General features: G+C 34.6%; 1 long non-coding RNA gene across 10 annotated transcripts in view; it reads left to right on the top strand.

The window, feature by feature from the left end:
* LOC144972636 (uncharacterized) overlaps positions 1 to 17,679 on the top strand; it is a 24,309-nt gene extending 6,630 nt beyond the window's left edge. For 4 of the 10 annotated variants that reach the window (XR_013645391.1, XR_013645388.1, XR_013645390.1 and 1 more), the window contains one exon: positions 7,479 to 7,705. This is a non-coding gene — a long non-coding RNA (uncharacterized LOC144972636). Of the gene's footprint in view, positions 1 to 7,478; positions 7,706 to 10,797; positions 11,754 to 17,367 lie in introns of those variants that run through there. The other 6 variants (XR_013645397.1, XR_013645395.1, XR_013645396.1 and 3 more) reach the window with 2 other exon arrangements.
* The last annotated feature ends 4,431 nt before the right edge of the window (positions 17,680 to 22,110 follow it).

The raw sequence follows: 22,110 nt of genomic DNA, 5'->3' as shown, positions 1-22,110 counted from the left end.
ATTCGTGAAACAGTTGGTTTTCAACCGATTTTTCTGAAATAAAGACCAATGTCCTTCTTTTTTCAAGCTGATTTCAGCAATGTAAATTTCAAATTCCTCACAATTATATTTTTTAATTTTAGGTTTTAGCTATTAGGCCTGCTCAAAACGGTGTTACATTTTTTTGCAAATCAGAAGCGTAATATCTTGACGGTCGACCGAGTCTCTTGGTTTAAGACTTTGAGACGCTTGACTCACAATTCTACACGAATAGATGGTGGCGGTAGATCAAAGAGGTAACATTTTTATTTGCCAAGCATTTTTATTTGTGCTAAATAATACAGAGTAATAAGTTCGCAACAGAAAAATAACTCTGAAGTTCCTATCTCTCTTTTATAATAGAATTGATACCATGAATGACAAAATCGACCCGCAAATAAAGGGGTTATGAATTATTCCTAATAATGTTTTAAGTTTACAATAATTGTCATCAAAGTCATGTTTTATCATCAAAACCGTAATTTTTGTCCGATTTTTACCAAAGTGCGATGTCAACGATTTATACTAGCGAATAAAAAAAGGATCAAATCGCAATTTCTACAACATATTTTACTTTTGTCGCAAATTGATATATATATCAAAGCACACTTATTCCTAACAGTTTTCATCTTTTAACTTGAAAGGCGGGCTCCATCTTCGTTCTGAATTGTTTTGACGAGAGAACGAGAAAGAGAATTTGATCACGCGATCGTTCGTCTCACCCGATGAATGAAAATCTTTAACTTGGTGTTGTCGCCGAGAAGCGGAACGGATTTGTTGGGAAATCAACAGGAGTGAGAACTGACTAACGTACAAAACACCATTTGGGCAGAACAAAAAGATAATATTATTTGGAATATTAGTTGGAATTCTGGAACACTTTTTTTAGCATTGTGAATGAATACGATTCAATAGTCTGATGTCACGCGCCCGGCAACGGCGGCCATCTTGGTTCTAAACAAAGAAAATCATTACTTTTTATTTTTCATGCTGGCTAGAACTTTTCATATGCCTTGTGATCAGAATGTTTAAAAGTCAAAACATGATCAAATTTATGTGTTTTTTTTCCCTCTGGATACCCTTTATGCTCGCCAGAGAAATATTTCATACGGGCGTCCGCCATTGTTCCGATAGTTTAGAGCCAGTGTTACTAAGTTACCATGCGTCATTAGGAAGGAAGTGACGTTACGACTATTGAATCCTATTGTGTTCCCGCTCAGAGTAGAAAACGATCAATTTACCCATTTTTGATTTACTAGATGTTATTGCAAATTATATTGTTTAAAAAAATCAAAAATAAGAGATGAGCTTGTTTTGTGAAATAGTACACATTGTAATTGGTCCCTCTTTCGAAAAGTTGAAGCTTCCATTTTTGATACTTTTAACCTGGTAACACCATTATTTGAAATTAATAACATTTCGTTCTTCTAATACATGTTGTCTTGAGCCGATTCACATCGATCTTTGGATCCCATAACTGAAATCATAAATCACTTTAGATTTGATATTGCATCCGATTGTTAAAAAAAGCAAAAATTTCTCAACTTATTAAAACCAACTATAGATACTGAAAATCTAAAAAAAGAAAAATCAAACTATCGCCCTGTTTCAAATCTCCCATTCCTCTCTAAAATTTTAGCAAAAGTTGAATTGAATCATTTTATGAATCGGCTCTTCTTGAATAATCTTATTGAACCTTTCCAGTTTGTTTCTCGTGAAAAACAACAATTGAGAAACAACCATTTTAAGAATTATTAATGACCTACTTATGCCCTGAAGGAGGGAGACCTCGGACAGCTTGGGGGACATGGAATAGGCGCTTTAAAATATAACATCAGATAAAGTAATAAGGCGGACGTAGACAATAGAAATACATGCAATTCGTGTATATTCTTTTTAATATTTTAGTTTCAAATAATCATCTTAGCATTTAGTTCTTAGAAAAAATACAATAGTTAAGGCTCTCAGAAACAATAACATCCAGTGTCTAATTCAACTGTAAGTTGAACTTTCCGACTGTTTTCTGTGCGGCTTCTGGTGCCTCCAAACCTCCAATAATGAAAGATAATTCAAACATCTATGATGGCTTTGCGATCAATAGAAGTAACTTTACTTTGCTTTTCCATCTTCAACATATAGAGACTAAAGGCTATTTCATAGACGAGGCCTTAATGAGATTTGCAATAAACACATTTCGAGGAGGTATACTATAACTTATATCAATATGAATCAATAGAGTTGACAGAGCGGTTGGCCCGTAAAAAAAGCAAAAGATTCCACCTCTATGATTTCCCCTCTTGTATTCAGTTTTTGTAGAAGGGGTTGTTTTTCCCATTTACCCAGTTGTAGTCTAAGGGGCTCCACTGCACCATAATGCGGTAGAGATGGATGTAAAGACATGACAAGCGGAGCTGCTTTCACTTGAATTACCTGGCTATGAAATGAAACATGAGGGATCGAATCAAGAACAGACTGATTCCTGTATAAAGGTGAACTCTGGTGTTAATCGGTGGGTTTTACATAGACATAATTCTCATTTATCTAATAGGCACATGCTCACATATACAGACGCTTACCAACGTCGCACACATACACCCGCTCACACACAGAAAAAAAACATAGACACACACAGGCGCGTGCGCGCGTATACACACACACACACACACTCACACACACACACACACAGACACACATAAATTAAATAATCTCAAACACATATCTTGGATGTGCCAAGTAACGATAAATTACCTCTGTACAAAACTGTGTTTGGTTTTTGGCTCGGAGATCCGACAAGACAAATAAACGAAACAACGTTTCGGCCATAAAGGGGGATTCGATAGCTCAGATGGTCGAAAATTCGCTTCACAAGAAAAGGGACTGTATCTATCCGGATATTACACAAAGTACTTCTCGCTAGCAGAACCAAGCACTGATCACAGTAAACTGCTACTGCGGTAGAGACGAGAGACTGCCTTGCAAGGATCAGGTTGCTGAGTCACGTCCGTCGCTGCTCTCAACAAGACTGATGAGACCAAAATCACACAGGGCGCAAACCACCGTTTCTTGAGACGGAAGGATGCCTACTACTACTTCCCACTAGGCCAAATCTAACAGATCCAGCAACACAATCACTCGAATGCAATGGGGATCGAAACAGTCCCAGTTTCTTGTGAGGTGCGTGCGCTACCAAATCGGTATCCTCAATAGAAACAAGAACAGCAAAGCAATACTCAGTTTTAAAGACCCAAACCGCCCCCTCCAAACCCCAAGCCAAACCAAACGGAAATCAAACAAACAAAAACCCCAACAAAATCTAAACAAAGCAAAACAAAAACAAATTGTTAAAAAAATCCCCTACTCTTGCCAAAAAAAAAAAAAAAAAAAAAAAAAAAAAAAATTAACAAACAAAAAAACAATACAAACAAATCCCCCAAAAACCCAAACAAAACAAACAAAAATAAAACCAAATATTTAACTTTGGTGAAAAAAACGGTCTATTGCTGTTTCCTAGATTTCGTCTTACAATTCAATTTCAATTCTATTTAGACAGACAACGTTGTTACCGGCAAGGCGTTCATTTCACACCCAAGTGGGTTGCCACAAAGTGAACAAAGAGCCTTTTCCAAATTATAAGATGTTTGACCGATATCCCGAATTATTTGATCCTAGGGCGAAACACTGAGTTTACAGGGTGTAGGCTCGAGGTTAATGATTTCCCGGTATTGGTCAGAAGTCGTATTATTATTATTATACATTATTCTCCTTTAAATAAACCAACAACATTTAATGATGAAATTTGAAGGAGTATAACACAGTCATTTATTGTTAGAGCAATTGGTTGTAGTGACTGATGCTTGTTTGGCATAAGTAGAGGAAGACTATTTTAGTATTGACGAGGGTGTTTGATTACCTGATTGTCTTTATCCCCTCTTTGATTGCCAATGCCTCAGCTCTATAGTTGGCCTCGTAAGCTTCGCACTTTTGAGGTCAAAAGTTAATAGTATAGGAAAAAAGAAAGAATAATAAGTAAAATCACACCTTTGTTTTGTTTTGTCTTTAAGGGTTTTACGGCGCTTGCAACACATTTAGATCATTTCAACGCCAGCAAGAAGAAAGATTATGGGAAAGTAAAATAGTCTAGATTTAAAATTAAAATCATACGAGAAAAAGTAAGACAACCGGAAAGGGTTCAAATAGGGAACAGATGTGGATTCCGAGAGCATTTTGTTTGAGACCACCTAAATTATTAATATATCGCTTCTAAACACCAAAACAATAGCTTCCTAAATTTCTACTATAATTGTAGAAAGCTTAAGAATTAAAAAATATTGCTCTAAAAGTTCACCAAAAACAAACATGTTTATCTTCGGGTCAAAATGTGCAAATTATGACAAAAAGAAGAAATTATAGATCATTTCAAATGTTTAGAATTGAGATCAGAATGATGATTTATTATACTGAGGTTTACATCAATGCATAGAGTAATATTATAGATACGCTACTTGGAACAATACTTTGATTTGGTTTTCTTTTCATTTGTTGAAATACATTTTGGAATATCATTTTGCCTCATTGTTATGATGCTGTTTAATTGATCTTACACTAAAACCACGGCGATACCCCAAAAGCAATATTATTTTCTAAACCCGTATACTCTAGAGCATGATTAGTATACTTTGAAGCATGAACAGGTGAAATGTATATGTGTATATATGCTTCTGGAATGTCTTTATTTTGCTAATAATAGCTTTTGTTATCATTGGAGACAAAAAGGCTAATTTCTCAATATACATTTTAAAAAATTGATCTGATGCGTTGTAATTTTTATTCGGATTTTTCTCAAATGTTACAATCATTTCAAAATGGTGCTTAAAAAGGACAAACATACGGTATTTTACAATTTTATTTTTAATGAAATTATTCTAGTTGTCGGACATGGATTTACGTCAATCGTAGACACTATAATTCGAATAATCGATTACTACCCTTTTGTATATTGATGTCTGTACAATGTTGATGCAGTGTTTCAATGTAGGGATCAGTGCTATAGACTGTCCCGTATTTATTTTAAATACAGTGAGTATTACGCATTATAGTAGTGAATAGTGCAGTTCGTGGCTTTCTACACGCCAAGTTATGAAAAAAGTTACGGAGACATCTTTTATAACACGAGACGAATGAATGATTATGGAAATTTTCAATGTCTTTTTAATTGATAGAATATAAACTTTGACAATAATTTCGATGCTGTGGTCATTTTGCAATTCAACTCTTATATAATAAAATAATAAATAATAATAATAATAATAATAATAATAAAAAAATAATAATAATAATAATATAATAATAATAATAATAAATGGCATTTATATAGCGCTTTACCCCGTTGTCACAGGCTCTAAGCGCTTTACAGTGATATAAAACAAAACATATTACAGTGAGACAAGTGTGAAGGAAACGTGATACGAATTCAATTTAACAACAACAAAATATGAAAATAATATTGCAACATTATGACGTAAAAAGATAAAACTTTAAGCGAGATTTGAACGTTGTCAACGAATCCGAGCATCTCACGTGTGACGGGAGAGAGTTCCAAAAATGGGGGGCCGAAAATTGAAAAGACTGTTCACCTATTTTACGCAATGGCTTAGGTTTGACAAGGATTGATTGGTCACTGCTTGACCTCAAGTTTCTATTGGGGACATATATGTTTAGCAGGTCTTTAATATAGGAGGGACTGTTCGTGCTCAGGGATTTGTAGACAACAGTACAAATCTTATAGGCAACTCTTTTTTCAACAGGAAGCCAATGTAGAAGAGTTGCTGACGGGTATTTTTTGTTATTGCGTACAATGAGCCTGGCTGCGTTATTTCGAGCAACCTGAAGTTTGCTAATTTTGTCTTTAGCTAAATTCGCCCAAAGGGAGTTACAATAGTCCAATTTAGATAAAACCAGGGAATTAATTAAAAGTTCTGTTATATGCTTCGGTATTAAATTACGAATTTTGCTTATTTTTTTCATTTCTATGTACATAGATTGTATGGTGTTATTCAAGTGGCTTGTCATGGAAAGATCTTTATCAGTGATGACGCCAAGGTTTTTTGCTTTATTTGAAAATTCTATTGTGCTATTTCTGAGAGTGATAGGTGATTTATTTGCCTGTTTAATGATACTCGGCCTTCCACACATTAAAATCTCAGTTTTACTATCATTTAATTTTAACTTATTGTGGTAAATCCAAGATTTAATCTCATTAAAACAGCTCGTAATTCGTTGTATTAAGAACTGTAAATTACTAAGGGGTGCTGAATCATATATTTGCGTATCATCTGCATAAAAATGATAACTCAGATTGAATCTGGATATCACACTAGAAAGGGGCTGCATATATACAGTAAAAAGGACAAGGCCAAGAACAGAGCCTTGTGGCACTCCAAAATTTAGTAAAACTGACTGAACACCATTCACCACGACAGTCTGCCATCGATCCTGTAAATATGATTTAAACCATTTAAGGGCAATTCCTTTTATGCCGAACGTATTTTCTAGTCTTCTTAACAAAATGTCATGGTCAATGGTGTCAAAGGCAGCTGCCCCTAGAACCATGATTATAGTAATTTTGGTACAAATATTATTACTCGTGTGGAATCCTGTTCTGTCATTTTCCCGTGCCATGCCTTCTTTTTAGTGTTGTGTTCGACTTGCTTTAATATTATGATAATGATGTTATAAAGGGTACAATGTGTAGTTTAAGGTGGAGATAAAATTTTATTTTAATACAAAAATAAGTTATAATTCTCCTGACCACTCAGGCATTTTACATAGACAGTCTGCTTCTACACCCATAGAACCGCCCTATTAATTCGTTTTATATTATAGAGGTTTGCAAAACCTATGATTTCCCCGATACATAATAAATGATAAAACAAACAGCTATATTTAATGGCTCGTATAAGAGGATAACCTTCACAATGAAATTAATAATGAATAAGAAAAACAAGTCCCAGTCTCACTTATATTTGACAATAAAATAATAGACATATTTATTCAGATTTATAAGTATAAATGTACGTATTTACCGATTTTTGTTTTATGACATCATTGAGCACTTCAACATAGCCATTTGATTTGTCTCTCTGGTACTTAATGCTTTGTGTAGGGCTGATGTAATGATGTCAGGCAGGAATTCCTTTTCATAGGGAGGGATTGAAGTCCCTAATACAATAATACACCATTTAATAGAAAAAAGGCTGAGTCCTTTTTCCATATAGAATTCTTTTTTTTTTCTGAAGAGGGCGATACACTTCCTCAACGTGTTTATATATCCTCCAAGCGGCTCTCTCCTCGACTAATGGATTTCTTCAAAATCTTTAAAGTCGTGAAGCTAGTGTGTGTGTGTGTGGGGGGGGGGGGGGGTCTATTCAGATGTTAACACTTATTAGATTTCCATTTTCCAGATATACCGGACAGCCAGGCGTGTGTGCTTGTCATGGGTGGTGGATTATATTTTCTGGCCGCTCGGTGTGAACTGTCGTACGCGTAGGGGGAAATTATTCGTTGTCCACAAATTCAAACAGGTGGCTGCTTTCATCGTAAGGTGTGGAAAGTACCTGTTGAATTTCCATCGTCACAAATGGTCTTCTTGAATGTTTGGTCTATAAAGATGCTGTACCCTACACCTGTACAAGAGCATAATATTGATTCCTTTTCAAAAATAAAAATCTATAATCATGATTTAATAATTTTTGTCCTGAAATTGATTTTGGGAGTGGCACCCCTTCGCTACCCCCCTCCCCCAACTTCCTTCCAGAAGATATGGATATCTGTAATTTTAATACAGGTCTATTACACAACATCAAAATAATGAGGCAGAATGAAATAATTATTCTTTCTTTGGCAAATCATATTTTATATAATTTCAAAAGCGCTTCAATAAATGAAGAAAATGTGTGTCAAAATTATGAAAATCTTCTTTGTTTCTATTAAAACACCGATAACGTGTCATCTCTAACATATGACCTGCCGTCTCCATCCAGTATTCTTCTGTGTGATAGAGACACTATTGACTTTTAAGTCTCAATCTTGAAATGTTTTTGGAATAATAAGCCAATTTGAAAAAGAATGAATGTAGTTTCTCACACTGCCTGAGGTTCAAGTTTTGTAATTCTAGCCAATTCACTTTAAATTCAATTTTTGGGGGAATTTGATTCATCCCGACATGATATAAACCAAATTGAGACGATGGGCAACATATTATCCCGTGGGTTGGATCTATAAACTTGAGCACAATAAAGAGAGAATAATTCGACACAATATTCCTTAATCCTGAAGCTATCAAAAAATTTACTGAAAATTTAGGAATTTAACGTTTTAAACTACGCCAATATTCAGAATTAACTTTTTTCTTCTTGTTTAATTCAACAGAGACATAATTCAAATACTACTTTATACAGTGGTTTGATGTCTTAGATCAAAATTAATACGTAGTTTTAAGCAAATTTTCTCTGATAATGCTATTTTTTTTCTGATTGTTTATTTGGAGTATTATGTTCACCTTTTGGTCTCTAAAATTGATTTCAGTACCATTTAATTAAAGTAAACTTCTATTATAATGTTTTTGAATCAAATAATCATCCAAACAACTATCAAAATAAAATATATTTAATAATCCCATTTATTAAAGAGATTAAATAAATGAACTTTTAAAAGCGCTCCCGTAATTTTAGAAATTGCATGTCAAAATTCTAAAAATGCATCTTTAAACCTATTAAAATTTTGACCAAATCAAACCGTTACTCTCAAATTATCTTTTGCATCTGTTTAAAATATCAGCGCAATAAAGTAGTCACCATATCAAGCAAATTTATGAAAAATAATAGATTTGAGTATTGTTATGGAACAATTTGCGTATTTGACCTATTGACCTTAAAAATCGATGATAATGTGATTCGATTTTGGTAAACTTTTATTGAGTTTCTTGCTTTTCTTTTTCCAAAAGATCATTATTTAATAATTTTGTCCAATTTATATGGGAATTCATTAGCATTCGTGTAAGTTAAGAAATTACTTCTCAAAATCCTTCTTTACACGTATTACAATGTTGACTAAAATTAGTCATAACTCTTAAATCATTGTTTCCATTTATCTAAGACAGATTTCAGAACAGTAACGTACCATCTATACACAGCCCGTTTTTTAAATAAGTTGAATTTGAACACTTTTGGCATCATTTTCAAATTTGATCTTTTGACCTATAATCCATGATAATACAATTTAATAGACAGTGGTAAACATTTAGTATACTGTTTCTGAAGCCGTGTGTATTATAAAATATATTAAAACAATAAACATATATAATTGTGCCGGCTAGCGTTAACATTATTTTGAATAAAATTGAGTAATTATTCTAGAATAGCTTTTTAAAATCATGATTATCTTTATTTACACTTGTCAAAATTTTGATCAAAATGTGCCGTTAACCGACGGTCTGACATCCGAAACCACTTATGGGCCTAGTTTTACATTGTTGTCATTTTTTTGAGATTTCCATTACTACAGTGAACCCATTAGGAATTGGGTTATCAGATCTATAAATAAGTGAGTGCCGGCCGTAACTCTAATAATACTATTTCCATTCACTTCAAACTTTAGCACAAAAAGCAGACACTATTAAAACACATTTATGAATAATAATGGAATTGAAATTGTTGGCATTATGCACATTTGAAAATTGGCCTAAAACATCGTGATGGTAGCCTTTGGTTTTGGTAAATTTTTTATGTTATTGATCCTGAGTACTCAACCTATCCATAAATGTATTGGAACCTTTCACCATTCACCAGCTATAATAATAATAATATAATAATAATAATAATAATAATAATAATAATAAATAATAATATAATAATAATAATAATAATAATAATAATAATAATAATAATAATAATAATAATAAAATAATAATAATAATAATAATAATAATAATAATAATAATAATAATAATAATAATAATAATAATGCTGAAAACTTATATAGCGCTATAACTCCGAGACACCAGACTCTAAGCGCTTAATTACAAATTACTTTGGCTATCATTGTATAAAAACATTACAGCACCACAAAGAAATTATAAAGAATGCTACACGGCAATTAAAAATGCAGGTTCTTAAGTTCTCGATAATGTTAGAGCTACCTTTTATTCTATTATCGCAAAGTTCAACAATGAAAGGGCATGTGAGGGATCAAAGACGGACAGGGCAACTCCGAGTAACAACGACAAATTAAATGAAAATCGAAAATTTGCTCGGATCACAACCTAGCCCTCTCTATGCCTTTGACATCGTTGTGGAAAACAACATTTCAAGTTGGACAATGTTAGGAAGACTTGTAACTGCTGGGTTCAGAGCAAAAAAATCAATATTATAAATGGACCGTTTTAGTTAAAAATACATTTTATTTCAATTTTTAAAGCAAAGAGAAGTAATTTAATTTTAGTTTTATAAATCGTCAAAATAGTAGAATGTTTTGTAGCTGATTTCTACAAAATGTCCATTTTGTTTCACCCAACGATGATGATTTGTATTGATGAGAATTTAAGAGTGATGCTACAAAAAGTAGTCATCCAGAGCCATTAGGAACCTAAAATCGGAATCTGTCCCCTATTCTATTTTGTGAAACGGACAATATCAATTGGCAGCATATCTAATTTCTTCTTAAACCGAAGAATCTTTTCCTTTTTTCATTGAATAAAGCATGGGTTCACATTTTGTCTCATAGGAGCCTGTCATGTTACAGATCAGAGAAGATCATCAATGCTTAATCTGGCAAATCAACTCTTCCCTCCAGGCCCAGACGAACGATAATCAAGTGCCTATAAAAGGTGAAGTCGAAATGATGGTGGATGTTTTCTGAAAACTCCATATAGTACCCTTACCTGAAACCCCCTTGGACAAAAGGAAAGGAGGCCGACCTAAAAACACTTTGTGGACGGTGTAAAAAGCATATATGGCGGGTTCTTCTGATCTTATGAGGAACAGGAATTGGTCGAAAATTATCGTTATTATGATTCCACTATTGTTTAAATACAAAATGAGTTGAAAAAAAAGACTTAAAACTAGATTTCGTTACTGTGAATTGATCAACCGTAACTTGGTCATTACTCGACTATTACATTTTCTCAAAGAAGTGAATAGCTACAAATTTATCATGAACACAAAGAAAAAAGAAAGAAATATGCTTTATGAAACTGCAAAAATGATTGAAAACGTAGAAAAGGTCTACATCATTTTAAAATTGATTAACTGTTGCCCCACGAAGTAAGTCAAAACATAATTTCTTGTGATAGATAATTGTGTAATCGATTCTATAACAATAATGATACTTCCATTTTTTCTGGTTATCATGTTTAACCAGCTGTAATAATGCATGTTGTGAAGACTTTGAAGCTGGTTCCGGTGTTTATATAAAAAAAAAATCCGCCGACTAAAATTATGACCCATAGAAACGGGTGATTTGGAATAAGATGCCTGTTTGTTGGCACCGCCATTCTCCTCCTGTCTTGGGTGTTTTACGTTGTTGCAAACCGTATCATCGCCATCATTGTTGGCATAAACGCCATCAGCCTCTACAACACCTGGTTTGTATAAATACTGTCATACTGATATCCCCATCTTTGAATTTTAACATTTTTATGCTTCTGGTATCGCTAAAATATTACGTTTATGTATTACATTTCTATTTATGAGGTTAAATAAATGTTGCATTGCAACCACATTATTGTGCAAAGATAATTTTCATTATAAAATTGATCCAACTTTCACAAGATCGTTTAATACAAATACTCACAACATTATGTTGTATTTATTATCTAATGTCAAAAATTCTGTAAAAGTGTTGGGATTATAATATGACAATGTGACAGACAATACGGAGTAATACGAGGGGAAAAGACCACCACATAAAATATCAGCTCTTCTCGTCTGATGATTAAACCTCAGCAGATGTTCTGGTTCTTTTGCATATGGTATGTGTTGGAACCTAGACTACCTGCTTCAAAAAAGCGTTTTCATGTCTAGTAATGGTCTGTCAAACTAGGCTATGAAACGTTGTTGAGCTACCTATAGTAATTCCGTTTCACGCAATCTCATTATACAAAGAGAATTTTGACACACACACACATTCTTTTTATCAACAAACCTGGCAATAAAATTTGACATCTTGCCCCACGAAAATGTCCCACCCAATAGAGCATACCAATCAGTGCTTCTTGAGGGATCACAATGCTGAAACCTTAAGGTGGCTGGTCCTGTCACCAGATATGAATCCTGAGTAACATATTATGCGGTATGCAATTAAAAAGACGTTAACACCGCCTAATTCGAAGAGATAACGATACTAATGTTGGACCAAAACAAGCACCAAAAACAGTCGGAAGTCTTACAAAGTCAACGAAGCGTCTGGTACTGATGAAGAAGAGGCCATAACAAATATTAATTACAAAAATCATTTCTGCCAAGTTGTGATTTTCAGCTTTTAAAAGTTGTTATTTTCTGTACAGCAAAGGCGTCTCGCCAGTCAATAAATATGTGATTTTATGAATCCTCTATAATTTCTCTTTCAGTTGGTCTCCAACACTTATGGTTTTATTGCGTATATAAGTCGATATTAGTTCACACACACACACAAACACACACACACACACACACACACACATATATATATATATATATATATATGAATTTAATAATAATAATAATCTTTATTGTCCAAATAGGCAATTATTGTTAGGTTACAGCTCTTGTACTAGGGAAAAAAGTAATTAAAATAGTAGTAATAACGATGATAATAATACTGACAGTAATGATGATGATAATAATAATAATAATGATAATATAATGATAATAACAGCGGCGTGGCGTATTGACTACATATGGTGGTGCCATGATTAGAAGAAGAAACAAACTTCTAAAACAGTGAACACGATCAAGAGGAGAGAGCACATGTTAAAAACTCTCTTTTTGGAAAGTGGGGGGGGGGGGGGGGGGGGGGGATGGTCGATGGTTTCTACGAGTGGACAAAACTCACAAAAACAAATAATTCATGCAAACAACAAGCCACAATGCTGAGATACCAGTCCCGTATGAAAAGGTTTTTGTATTTATTCTTTGTCCACCAATTAAAGGATTGGATTTGATAGATAATGCAATCAATATGTGATAACTGTAAATCAAAAGAGAAAAAAACATTCTTTGACAGAAAGTACTTACTTTTAGTACTTGTAAAGAAAATCTGCACGGCGATGTTTCATCTCTGCAAATCTTTTTATAATTTGTTTATTGAAATCTGGAATTGCATCTATTTCAGCTTTGTGAATTGATAGAATCATCAACGAATTTAACCGCTTCTGTTTCATTGAATTTCGCAAGAAATGTTTCACTCTTTTAAGGGTGCTAAAACAAGCTATAGGCGTTGTGATGATGATTTTTAGAAGTTTTGTGTTTTCCTTGAAGCTAGTCTGCAAGCCAGTATCAACAATGGTAGACAGCAATTTTATTACAGGTGGACAATTTTTATCGGATAATGATTCGTTTTGATAAATCACCCGGAGCTCACAAATACACACACACACAAAGACACACATACACACACAAACACAACATATAAACACTCATACACACCTAACCATCAACTCGGCACTACAAGCAAGAAATGTGTTGGTAAATTCGTCCACAATGCTTCGTTGCATAGAATTACAATAATCGTGGAATTGAGATGAGGGGGGGGGGGGGATTAATGTGTCATATTTTTAAGTTTTATGTTGAGTCTCTTTGCTGCTTACTTGGCAATGATCAGTGTTTTTGACAGTTAATGTAATAATTTGGATGGCCGAAGTTACCCTTATTATGACATGGTGTAACATTGGCGCATCCCCCCAGTCCAACGGTGGGGCTCTCAGATCCTGGCACAAGTCGAGGGGTTTTCCGCTATTTGAGGATAGTATAATTCGACCCAGTTTCTCGCTCAATCAGCTGTAGCGATACTAAAGGATAGAGCATTAACTGGAGCTCGGATTGCTTTGCACCACGGTGTTGATCCAGTCACTAATTCGCGCAGTGATGTCACCAACACACGAGTCGGCGCAGTGCGTGAATCGGAATCTTGAATAGAGCGGAGACTAAAAAGGCAGTATGTTGTTGGCGAGTTGGCGAAAGACAGTGGAGTTATAATTTCTCAGTTTTATTTTTAATTAAATTATGCTGTTAATGATTTTTAAAAGATTGGTGCGGTGCCTGGCACCATTCGATCCAATGGCCCCACGCCACTGGATAATAATAATAATAATAATAATAATAATAATAATAATAATAATAATAATAATAATAATAATAATAATAATAATAATAATAATAATAATAATAATAATAATAATAATAATAAGAAGAAGAAGAAGAAGAAGAACAATAAGAAGAAGAAGAAGTTGAAGAAGAAGAAGAAGAAGAAGAAGAAGAAGAAGAAGAAGAAGAAGAAGAAGAAGAAGAAGAAGAAGAAGAAGAAGAAGAAGAAGAAGAAGAAGAAAAAAAAGAAGAATGATAATAATAATAATAATCTTTCTCCCTCCCACCCCTCTCTCTCTCTCTTTCTCTCTCTCTCTCTCTCTCTCTCTCTCTCTCTCTTTGTGTGTGTGTGTGTGTGTGTGTGTGTGTGTGTGTGTGTATCCATCTATCTATCTCTTCTAATTCCAGTCACCATTGTTCAGTCAGTCATTTTATCGCTACTCGACATTTTGGTGATTTCTTTGATAGCTGTTGGGATGAATGTGTTCTTATGCCTGGTGGTACGACATTTAGCTTCCCGGTACCGCGCGCCTGATTTCAGCAGTTCGAACTTTGGACGGAGAAGGTGGTGACGTTGCTGTAAGATGCTTCTCGCCTTGTTTGCCACATCGTTGTTGTAAATGGAATCAAGGCTGTCGAGTTTGATATTGATAATTTTTGACGCCTCCCTGATGATTCGTTTGAGTTTGCATTAAATACGGCACGCTCCGTACCATACTGAAATTCCGTATGTGAGGACGCTTAAAACCAGGGAGTTGTATACTTGTTTGAGCTTCTTTGTGCTGACATCAATCGATCGTTGTTTCCTTTTTTTGTGTGAATAATGTCAGAATGTGTTGTGAAGCGGAGGTCTTTGTCGATGGTAATTCCGAGGTATTTGAAATGGTCAACGGTTATTATAGTCTGGTATTTGTATGTTTTCTGGATGTTGTTTGTCGAGAGTAAAAAAATTGCTCTTTCGTCTTCGTTACATTTAACTCTAACTGGTTGTTGACACACCACGAGTGGAATTTGCTGATTTGCTGGAGGTATGGATTTTCTGACCTGCTATCATTCAAGAGGCCAAGCACTTTTGACTCCTAAAGATCTGTTTTATACCTTTTACTTTGGGCAATCTACAGGGATTGAAATCGTTATTGTTGTTGCTATTATTTATAATTGTGTGTTGTTTCGTACTACCTGTGATGTTATGGTGTTGAGCTCATCATAGTGGTTTGCAATTGCAAAGAAGGTGTTTATTTCTGTGTCTTCATGCGGATGTGAATTCATTTCTTTTGTTCAGTGTAGCCATGTTTGGTTGAATGATAATGTAAAAATTCTCCTCTAAGCACAGATTGCATGATTTGGTAGAGTATGATTGTGCTCTTGATATATTCACTCAGTGTGGCAGAGTGTCGACCGTGTATGGTTTTGAATGATATATATATATATATATATATATATATTATATATATATATTATATATAGGTCTATATACATATATATCATGGTCTAATCAGAGCTCAAGAGCTAACTAGTTTACATCTATTAAATAGAGATGTAATAATCAAGGCCCCAAAATTTACTAGTAACTTTAAAATAAAGGTCATATGACGAGTTGGTTAAAGGTGATGTGATTATAGAAAGATGAAATTTAATGAAATGAATGCTCTTATAAATAAATAATGATCGCAGATACAAATGAGAACATGACAATAGTACGCAACCTATGTGGTCTTAAGGGTAATGTTGTACAGACAGAGACTACTTTCGGTAAGATACAGATCCGACAATCTCGACAGTGTATGTCTGGAAAAGATGACCAATGCAGCTCCGGGGTCTTGATAGTGGAATCAAATAATGAAGTTTTCCACCAAGTCTCAATAGTAAGGTATGAATCTTTAAAATATAAGTGATATGAAGAGTGGAGTGGTCTGGCCGTCAAGGAGAGAAGTGAGTGGGGAAGATTAAATCCTTCAGCTTTTATAATAGGTGGCAACGTGACAAAAGGTAGAAAGAAAAGTATTCACTAATTTGAAATGAATTCAAACAGAAGGCTATTAAAGGAATGATAATCTAATATTAGAAGGTAATGTTTTTCTAAGCCTACCGAAATATAACTGGAGTGAGATGATATATATATATATATAATTATATATATATATATATATATATATATATATACTTGTCAGGGATTGTCGGCTTAAACTTTATAGACGACATTGGAAGAGTTAATTCTGGAACAAGACTGAGCTGAAAGAAGGGGATGTCATACATATTGATAAGGACCTTGGAACATTCTCAAACTTGAAACTGTCGATGGACTCCAAGAATAATACAATGATCTAATCATTAATCTGGCGATTGAAAAAATTGAATCTATTCGACAGTTCCGTTCTGAGGATTAGACCAAAATCTAGTATTTTTCCTTTTCGTTTCAAAGCTGCAAATGCTCTGTAGTTAGGTGTTACGAAAAGCAAGCTCAAGCGATTACAGAATGTCATAAATAGTTCTGACAGATTGTTCATTGGAATGCGTATGTCTGATTATGATACATAATCTCTGCTTTGAAGATTACACTGACTGCTTATAGACAGTGTGCTAAATGCATTCTTCTGTATTTCTATCAAGTCTTTTATTTGGTTTCTATGGTGTTATTCTCATACTGACCAACCCCTCTGCCGAGCCTTGAAAAACAGGTATTTAACATTTTAGCCAGATAGCTCATTCCTCTTATATCGTTCGATTAAAATGACCTTCATGTTTCCACAAACTCTCAAACCTGGAACTTCACAGACTGCAACTTAAGACTACAGGACACAAGCCGAGTTTCATACCTTTTAAAAAAAAATCGATCAATGGTTTTTGTTGTGTTGTTCACAAAAATCAATATTTAAAAAAAAACATAATATGAGCCATTAGCAAATTCACAGAATCAACATTAGAATTGATTATGTTATGGAAACATGATTGTGACGTTACATCTTCGCTTCTAGTTTTAAACTTCTCATACTTTCTATATTTCTATATGCAGATACCATGATGAGAAGTTCATGCCACTATGAACAATAAAGTTGTTTAAACGGGGGTTTGAATCTGGAGACAGGAGAATGTGACGTCCCTTTATCATTCCAGACATGCATTACTAACCATGACCAGAACGTTATCTTTTGTTAATTGATATTATTACAGATTGCGGCAAAATTTTTTTTTTTCTTCTTCTTGAAATCAGATTTCAACATCTGAACCAACAAAATGGATTGGCATCACCAACTCTGTTATGAAAAGTGTCACACTTATTGTCAAAATTAGAAAGGTTGTTCTCTCATTGTATTACTTAAGTGATTCCTTGAGCACAAGTGCCTTAGATTGATGTGACATGGGAAACCCGTTTGCTCATAAAATCTGTCTGGAATAAAGAAATTGTAAAACAATTAACATATTGAGTTGTTAAAAGTAGAGGAAATGTGATTAAAGCAAAAGATCGTGGAAATCAAAAATTTGACACGGACAGAACCCATTTAAAAAAAAAATTTAATTGAGCTTTATATAGAGCAATATCCACTAAATGTGCTCAAAGCGCTTTAATACTCAAACCAAGGAATAAGTACATCTACTATCTATTTACCTCAGACTGATTCAATGTTAATTCATTGCTTCGCTCTGCCGCACTTAATGTTTTTTTTGGTAATATATTTCTGGTTTTATTGTTTTTCGTTGTTGGCTGAAGAAGAATTTTAGGCCCGAAACGTTCCGTGTTTGGTATTTTGTTCTGTTTTTGCAGCTGTTATATTCATTTTTGTTTATGCCTTTTTGCAATCCACATCTTCTAGCAGCTTAGTATCACTTTAAGAATGTTGGGCAAGGTTATATCTAGGAGTAATACATTCTTTGTCACACTGAGTAGAAAGGTCGGTAACTCATTGTACCGTACTAGTACTGGTGATTCGATAGTCGGTGACATAATGTACGCAGTAGTCTTTGTACTTTCATTAAAATGTATCAAATCATTAGATTAATAACTTCTAACTTCTTCCAACTCTTTGCCAAACATTCAATCACCCTTTATCTACCTATTTACTTTATAAACTCACCCACGTTCTACCTTCCAACCTGTAAATAAACAAATCGCCTTTTTCAACTTCTGTTTCTTCATCTCTCTCCCAAATCCCTCCCACCCTACCTAATTTTCGGATCGTTCTGTCGAAACCACCCACCGCCGTTTGTCGCTTTGATATTACTCCATTATGGAAATGGGAAGAGAGGAAATCAGACTTTATGCAGACAAATACGCGGGCGGGTAGGGCAATGTGTAAAACTAACGGATAGAGAGAATCCAGCACGCCCCGGTAGACGAGCAGTACAGCATGAGTAGTAACATCCCCAATGTTTATGTCTGCTGTTTCTACCAGAGAAAGTCGGCACGAGCGAGGGTGAGCAAGTCAGGCTAAGTAAACTCAGACACAACGGCGCGACGGTCACTGTTTTTACCTTTTTGTTGTTGCCTTACCTGTACTCCAATATTACCTCTCTCTCTCTCTCTCTCTCTCTCTCTCTCTCTCTCTCTCTCTCTCTCTCTCTCTCTCTCACCCTAATTTTCTACTTAACAGACATGTACAACCACATGCATACCACTAATACTTTCTTACTCTCTTCTTCCTCCACGTATTTTCCTTGCTTTCCATACTCTTCGATTTTTTAATTGTTATAGTTACTGTCGTTCATATACTACTACTACTACTACTACTACTACTACTACTACTACTACTACTACTACTACTACTACTATTGCTACTGCTACTGCTACTACTACTACTATTACTACTACTACTACTACTATACTACTACTATACTACTACTACTATACTACTACTAACTACTACTACTAACAACACTACTACTATACTACTACTACTACTACTAACTCTACTACTACTACTAAATACTACTACATACTACTACTACTACTACTACTAACTACTACTATACTACTACTACTACTACTACTACTACTACTACTACTACTACTACTACTACTACTACTACACTACTACTACATACTACTACACTACTACTACTTACTACTACTACTACTACTACTACTACTACTACTGCTACTACTACTACTACTACTACTACTACTACTACTACTACTACTACTACTACTACTACTACCACTACTACTTCTATACCACTACATTTTTTTTCCTCCTGCTCCTTTCCACGTCATGTTGTTGTTGTTGTTGTTGTTGTTGTTGTTCTTCTTCTTCTTCTTCTTCTTCTTCTTCTTCTTCTTCTTCTTCTTCTTCTTCTTTTCTTCCTTTCATTCTTGACTTTTCCTCACCGCCCTATTATACGATAATACTATACTTCTCTCTAAAGTGTCTATAATTGATAGTTGTTAAACTTTCCTGATTTTTGTAAGTTTTTAGTGGTGGATAAAATAAAATATAAAATTTGTACTCACGAACGGGGGAATCTCTGTCCAGCTCCCCCTTATCAACTTCTCTATTGCTTTGGTATAAATGTTCTATTTGAAGAGGTAATGTGGTTGGGTTTCTTCAATTTAAAATCTGTGGAAGAAATTATGACGTTGAACAAATGATATCGACAACCTTTATTATAGCGTGGACATGTTGTGTGGTGCCGTAAGCCGAGCGGCGCGTTGTCTCGTCTCAGGAAAGGATTTTTTTACAAAACAAAAGTTGACCCTGGCGTTGTATCCATGGTTAAGGCACGTTACATACGTTATCTCTTATACCTATTGCAAGTGTACTTTAAACGATCTTACATTAATACAAGATTGGTGAGAGAAAGAGTTCTCTTAACTGCCTGTGCTGTATAGATAGTATGAAGATGACGTCACTCAGGCCTTTGTTATTGTTTTTGCCATCCGCGTTTGTGAGTTGTTCTCACTAAACTGTATTAACCAGACTATAATACAGAGTTTCTGTGTTGGTCCGTTATACTTCCGGATGGTAATGTTGTGAACTCCTTGGCCAAGCGCATTCTATCTATACAATAGTGATCAGAAGTAACATTACATTTTTGTTTTTCTATCCACAGTAAACTGCATCAAAGCAAATTTAACTATCAACTATGTTAAAAGTAATTTAATTCTGCGTACGGTGGTAGCAACTAAATATTTCCATGTATACCTTCCTCATTGGAAGCGAAATGTGATGATTTGAATGTGATCACTTGATGATCTCAATGGGAGCGATCTCTATTCATGTTTTCGTCCAAGTCATCAATCACATGATTTGTGCTGTTCAACGATTGGATTTTCTTCAGAAATGTAAACACGCTGCTTTGTTTATGAAAGGTGTAAACATACCAATGTGTCAAGCTGAACAAAATGACCAATCGTGATGTTAAATATTTCAAAAACTGTGAACACTTTTCACTATGTGGGTCACTTTGAGCACATATTCCAATGTGACCAATGACCTCGAGCACTTGGAAATGTAACATAGATCATGCCCATTTAGCAAAAGTAGAACTGAACACAAAATAATGTATTCACCATGGCAAGTTTTCCCAATTGTATTTCAAATAAGTAACACACTTCTGCACCTTCGTTGACAACAATTCAGCTTTCTGCTCTTGTCTGTAAAAATGTTTACATTGCTTGACATATAGATAGTTCGAAGATGACGTCACTCGGGTCTTTGTTATTGTTTTTTTGCCATCCGCGTTTATGAGTAATGCTCACTGAACTGTATTAACCGGACTATAAACGTCCATGGATACACCCAGTTTTGTGTGTTGGTCCGTTATACTTCCGGATGGCAATGTTATGAGCTTCTTAGCCAAGCGCATACTATCTATAGATAGCATGAACTTGGCGTCACTCAGGTCTTTGTTATTGTTTTTTGACATCCGCGTTTATGAGTAATTTTCACTGAACTGTATTAACCAGACTATAAATGTTCAAGGTTACACATAGTTTTTTGTTGGTCCTTGTACTCCCGGATGGCAACGTTGTGAGCATCTTAACCAAACGCATACTATCTATATATCTCGCTTTCCTTCAATAATTTTTTGCCAAGGTTTTTCATTGATGCATTGTTTTTATTTTTTTTAAAACTCACAACATAACATATATAGCGTACCAACACACAAAACTATTTGTACTAACCTTAAACGTTTATAGTCAGATTAAAACTCTCTCGAGTTCAACCTCATTTAAAATCGAACAAATTCGTTCGATTTTCCATGCATATGAACTCGAGAGAGTTTAATAGTGAGAACCACTCATAAAATAGACGGCTAAAAACAATAACAAAGATGTGAGTGACGTCATTTTTGACTTATCTACACAGGCACTGCCTGATGCCAAAACTGAAGTGTGAAGAACAGGCAAGGTTGCTTGGATATTTGGAAGCTGGTTTCAGTGTAAACCGGGGTAGCTGGTATATTAAATTATGTCTAAGTCAATGTATCGCTTACATCCAAAGCGAGTTTTGATTAGTTCGTTCACTAAAAGATCAAAGGTAAGGACGGCCACTCCCAACAACTGCTCGCACTTATGAAGATATCGTTCATATGCTTGAAGAAGACCCATTCATTAATTACAAAACCATTTCTGCCAAGTTGTGATTTTCAGTTTTCAAATGTTTTCCATTACTGGACATCGAGGCGTTTTCCCAGTCAATAAATCTGTGATTTTATGAATCCTCTACCATTCCTCTTTCAGTTGACATTTAAAAAAATGTGACGTTACTTTTGATCATTACTATATATAACAGAAATTTGGCCTGGATCAGTCGACTTA

Source organism: Berghia stephanieae, chromosome 5, assembly GCF_034508935.2.
Source record: "Berghia stephanieae isolate SIO BIC M18660-M18661 chromosome 5, UCSD_Bste_1.3, whole genome shotgun sequence".
NCBI classification, from domain to species: Eukaryota; Metazoa; Mollusca; class Gastropoda; order Nudibranchia; family Aeolidiidae; genus Berghia; species Berghia stephanieae.
The sequence above is the reverse complement of the archived record's forward strand: the minus strand, read 5'-3'. Positions and strand labels throughout refer to the sequence as shown.